The 6000-nt window shown below is 40.8% G+C and overlaps 1 protein-coding gene across 1 annotated transcript in view; it reads right to left on the bottom strand.

The window, feature by feature from the left end:
• Positions 1-5567, bottom strand: part of ST6GAL2 (ST6 beta-galactoside alpha-2,6-sialyltransferase 2) — a 262639-nt gene extending 257072 nt beyond the window's left edge. Inside the window, exon 1 of the mRNA XM_075200248.1 lies at positions 5529-5567. The gene's annotated coding sequence lies outside the window, so the exon portion shown is untranslated. The remainder of the gene's footprint in view (positions 1-5528) is intronic.
• Positions 5568-6000: the final 433 nt, after the last annotated feature.

Raw genomic sequence — 6000 nt, forward strand, 5'->3', positions numbered from 1 at the left:
CTGTAAGGAAAAATGCGATGAACCTACCTGCGCTGCATCCTAGGATGGGTAGGTCCAGACCTCCTTTCTTCTTGTCTTCTCTTCTGCTCTTCTCCTCCATCTTCACACTCTTCACGGGCACCTCATCGGGGCATACTCTCATAGTTGGTCGAATTAGTGATGCCAATTTATTATGCTGTTAAGTATACTTGCTTTTTTGTTGTTGTAATGGAATCCTTTCTGCTCCTCAGACTCAAATCACTATTAGAGTTTTGTGTAGCAGAAAGATTCCTGCTTCGTTGACTTTTTGCTCCATTTTAGTTTGTGTGTACATATTCCAGAGTGTAGCTGCACTCCTGTCATACCTCCTCAGGTCTTGAATCTGTTTCTGAGAGCTGTGTGAACTCCTCAGCAGACTCCTCTTAGCTAATCACAGTTCCCTATATATGCAGGACTGGCTGCCACAGAAAGGAGCTTAAATATTCAAGAGACAAGCTTCAGACCAGGGGGAACTGCAGAAGCATAATACAATTGATGCCTCTCATGTGCTGCTAGGGAGAAGCCTCTGCTCTGTTCTTCCCAGAGCAGAGCTGGGGCCCTTTAGGGAAGGGGGAGGGGGGGGAGCGTTGCTGGGCCCTGCCCACCTCAGGCCCTTGTTGAGCGGCTGTAGTTCCACCACTGCACCTACAAAACATTTTTTCTAAGGTGGCCCCTCCTCCTAGCTGGAGTCCCGGGGGCTGCTACATGCAGCCTTTTTTTTTCCTGGGCTCTGCTGGTTCTATGATAGAAAACGGATAAATAAATAGAGAACACATCCTTAAGTTGTGGCAGAGGGAGTTGTAAGCAGGTGGACCAATCAGCAACTAAATTCTCTGTCAAAGAAAAACACAGGAGCCCTGGAAAAAATGGCAGCATGGTACAGCCCGAGAGCTCTGGATACAGAGAGGGCCCACTTAGGAAAATATTTGGCTAGATGATAAGCTTTCATTTATATTGCTGAAGCAGACCTGACATTTTGTGTTCTGGTTGCTGACAATAAGGAAATAAACAGGCTTATTTTAACAAACCTTCAGGCTCTAATAGACCTTCTATTAGTTGTTTTGTCTGACTTGCAAGCAAATTACACCCTGAAAAGCAATGTCGCACTGCAAGGGGTGCAAATTCAAATTTTTCTTTGCATGCAGGACAAATACTGAATGATCTTGTTTGGTGCATACACATATCAACCAGCTCTAATTTACACCACATTCTAGATTTGGGCTAGACCTTAACTCTAACAATCTTAAATCACATTGTGCATTTTACATTTTTCCCTCAATGGCTGGAGCATAGAATGGTCGAATTTTTCAGGTACAAATTTTGTACCCAGTAGCTATATGTGCTTTAAATCACTTTTCATCTATTTATTTTTTACCTGATGTGTGAGCGATGTTGAGAATATTACACAGTACAGTATATCGTGCCTTTCTGGCTGATGTAAATATTTCTTGTTACTCATATCCTTTCGCCCTGAACATAATGTAACTGACTGCGAACAAACATGACAAGCAATTTTCCCTGTAATCCCTTACTCATATGGAAGATATCCAAGCATTGAATCTCTCCTGCTCCTTGAGGCTTGTTTTATAGGCTGTATTTACTAATGCGCCATTTGTTCATCACATAGTGGAGAACAATGCTCACTGTGCAAAAAAATTGCTAAAAGTCACCCTCCCATCAGTTATTATCAGGTAATGCTGATAGATAATCCAGGCTGTCAAAAAACATTTTTTTCATCCAAGCTGGCTTGTTGTTATACAGCCTGGTTCATACCAGAAACTATTATACCCATATATCCCTAGATTTTCCTGCCAGAACACAGCTTCATCTTATGGAATACTGCATTCCAATCATCTTACACCGAACCTGGGTAATTCAAGTCTGCATCCTCAACAGACCAATTACTGTTGCACATGAAGCTTTGCTCATGACTTAGCGGATAAATCAACCAGCAGTTGGACAATAGTTCTTTAAACAGCTTTAGTCATTATTTTCTGTCTCCAAGTATGTTCACATTAGTGGTTAAAGATTTTACATCAAGCTGTGGTAATGGCTAATATCACCTTCTCATGAAAACATCTACACAGTATAAGAAATGACAATAGGTAAAAGTAGTGTGAAGATTAACTTAACCTCTGATGTGCTGCCAGTATTAATGTCAAGGTGAATAAATCTACAGCATTACATTTTTTTTCTGCCTCGAAACCAACTGAGATGGATGATTATGTGTCTAGAAATCCTGTACTGTAATGTTTTAATTTACGGTATGATAAAGCTACCATCATCAACAGGGGTTCTTACAGTAGCCACAGAGAAGTTAGCATTTATTAATGAAAGAGATTTAGTAAAAACAATTATGCATTTGTAACTATACACTCATAAATACTATCTGCTGTTTATACTATCCTATCACCCTATATACTACATAACTCCTGTGCAGCCAGGGCTATTTTGTACCTTTCTGACTAGATGACAACTTGGTCTTCCAATGCATTGATTAATCCAAGAGCAGTTTTTATATCTGTGTTCCATTGTGAATTTCACATTTTTTTTTCAAGAACATAAAGGTCTTTTGGTAGGTTAGTTGTTTTATTTTGAAAGCATTTCTGAATAAGAATATAAATAATATACTTTCCCATAAATCTTCCTATAATTAAAAATGCAACTGGCTATTTCTAGTATACTGATTTGCAAATATATGTACTTAACCAAAGGTATGACACCATTTATAGAGCTAACTTTGTCCACTTTGTACGATAATCGGGTGACTTGGAATGATAAACAATGGTGTAGGGGACTAAGGATTACTTAATTATTATGCTACTCTTTGATTCCTGTAACAGTCTATGTTATTTTTGATTGGGCCTGATTCATGCTTAGACATAAGTCCCTTTGTGTGCCATAGCTTGCGTGAAATAATTTAAATATACATTTTACATCCACATAGTTACACTCCCAGCACCTAGCGCTGGGAGTTAACCCTTTCGGTGCCACTGCGCCTGTATATTAAACATAATAATTTACTCCTGTAAAACACTTAAAATATACATTTATACACTACCCGGCGTCAATATAGGCATTTGATTCTGCAGATGTGGAGTGGAGAGAGAGAGGAAGCTTAGTCTTTCTGTGGCATTTAAGAAGATTGCAGGACAAGTTGGAGGTAGCAAAGAGGCAACAGGGGTTAGAAAACCGGGTGGATATTGGAGAAGGCAAGTACATTTGCATGGCAAGTGAAAGGGTAGTTTTGTAAGATGAAAGTATGAATTTATACTGGAGGAAGTCGACAAGGAGCAAGAGTTCCACCAGTGGCACACAGCAGTGCAAGAGCACATTTGCAGATAGTGAGTTTGTTTGGTGTGCAAAGTTTGGGTTTTGGACCATCTGAGGGAGACTACATGTGGTAGCTGGAGATGCATCGTCTAGTGCTGTGAGTGTTTTATTGTAGATAGAGGCAGCCAGAATAAGGCAGGACAGGGTAGTTGTTTTAGTGTAAAATAAGAAGTGGATGGGGTTGAGTATTTAGTTGTTGCTGTGTGTATGTGCATTTGGGTGAGGGGGGGAGGCATGTGGTAAGGCTGTAGGAAAGAAGGTTGTGGTTGGAGACTTGGAATGCCAAGTTGGCGATGAAGCAGAAGCAGTTGAAGACAAGGTAAAAGGACATCAAAGAGGGTTGGAGTTGAAGTCCATTGCGAGAGACCAAAGGAAAAAGTAAGTGAGAAGAAGTTTTGTGGCAGCAGAGACAATGGGATTGTCACTCGCAATACTGAAATCATCTAATATTCGAGATGACAGGTCAAAGGATATATTAAATTCAAAATACCTCCACCTCCTTGCCATTATGGAAACTTGGCTTATCTAGGAATGACATTTGTGATGTCGGTCCACAGATTTGTAAATTACAGTTCTTGACTGTGAAATACACTTGAAGTTCATTCAAAATCTGTTTCAAGAATATGTTTAAGCAGTCTCTTCTTTATACACTCTATAGATGATCTATTTTCACTTTTATGTTTAATGTTGTTGTGGTAGAATTTTTGTGTCATTAGTAGGATTGAGCACCGGTTAATTGTAGTGAAGTTTTATCTGTTCTCATTACTTGAGCTAGTGGGGTTAATTTGTGTTTCTCTGAATATAAATCTGTTTCAGTTTCTTATCCTTTTTTACAGTCTTACGCCTGTAGACTTACAATCTTTGTTTGGGTTTTTTTCAGTTTTGAAAACTATGAAATCCACTTGAACTGTTACTGATGGACAATGTAGATACATTTTGAGAGTGTTAGACATTTAGTCAAAATTCATCATACAAGATTACTGGCATTAATAACACATTATAGGACATAGTAGCATGATATCCTCCACTGCTAGTACCTTCTCACCAGATGGTCACCTTTAGCAGCCCCCTTTCCAAGGACCAAGTTATGTTCCACAGTACTCGGTTGCCCCCAGGACTTAAGCTCAGGTTGTAGTAGTTGTTGATCCAGCACTTGCCCGTGGAGTGGACGGAACACAGAAGAAGGTAGTGAACAACCATAATATTGTTGGCAGAACTCAGAGGCAGACAGGCATGGGTTAATACAGAGCAGTCTGGCACTTGTCTGATGGAATGGACAGCTCAGAGTAGCAGATAGTGAGCAACTAATATGTATTTGGCAGAACTCAGAGTCAGAAAGACAGAGGTTAATGTACAGTTATCTGGCATTTGTATGATGGAGTGGACAGATCACAGCAGCAGGAATTGGGCAACCAGAATGTATTTGGCAGAACTCAGACAGGCAGGGATCAGGCGCAGATAAGACAGTATAATTCTTTAAACAAGCCAAGGGATAAGGCAGGTAGAGATATGAAAGCAAATCCATTTAACAAATCCAAGAGTCAGGAGTGAAAATGACAGCAAAGCCTTAGAATAATCTGGGTCAAAAACAGAGAACAGAACAGGTCAGGATACAAGGCGCACTAGGCCAAGCAGGAACTATCACCAGCATTGGTGTGCTGTCCCGAAGAGGTTTATAAATGCAGCAGCATCAATTAAAAACGGCAGGATAGTTAGCTGCATGGTCGTGGTAAGTAATAGCACAGCCAGTGTTGGACTGGGGCATGAAGGGCCCACCGGGGGACTGCAACACTAGGGGCCCACCAGAGGGGTGTGTGGTCAGTCATCATAGAGGCGGGACCAGACACTAGAGGGGGAGTGGTCAGTCCACGAAGGACAGCTAGCACCTTAGTGTAGTATATAAAGAATGCAGTGTGTGTATAAAGAATACACAGTGTTGACCTGCCCCTTAGATTGGGCAGAACAGTCACCAAAAATCAGGATTGTCCCACTCGATCAGGGTTGGCTAACCTATGACACTCCAGGTGTTGTGAAACTACAAGCCCCAGCATGCTTTGCCAATATATGGCAGCTTTTTGCTGTAAGGGTATTCTGGGACTTGTAGTTTCACAACACCTGGAGTACCACAGGTTAGCCAGACCTGCACTAGACTCAGAACATTTGACAGACTGTCCTACCTGTTGTTGTCACTTTTACCACCTGTGGCTGCTGGTTTCTTTAGTTGCGGCTTGTCTGGATCCTGTGATGTTGAGGGCTCTATTTGGAAAAAATAATGGGTACATTAACGCCAACCATCCCTGCCATTAAATCAACAGCACCCACATTTAATAATTAGGCCTCTCTCCAGCCTCAACATTAAAGTAATAGTGCTCACATGTGATAAATAGATCTATTTCCCTCCAACCAACCCCAACATTAAATTAATAGTATTCACATTTAATAAATAAACCTATTACCCTCCCTCAAAACAGCCCCAGCAATAAATTAATAGCATTTAAGTTTAAAACATCCATTTCCCATGACCATTAATAGCATTAAATAATTAATATTCACATTTAATAGATAGCCCTCCTCCCCACACTCAGCCCCACATTCAATTATAGACCCAAACCACCTCAGCATTAAAGTCCCATCACCCCCTCCCTATAG

This window comes from Mixophyes fleayi, chromosome 2 (genome assembly GCF_038048845.1).
Source record: "Mixophyes fleayi isolate aMixFle1 chromosome 2, aMixFle1.hap1, whole genome shotgun sequence".
Lineage (NCBI taxonomy): Eukaryota > Metazoa > Chordata > Amphibia > Anura > Limnodynastidae > Mixophyes > Mixophyes fleayi.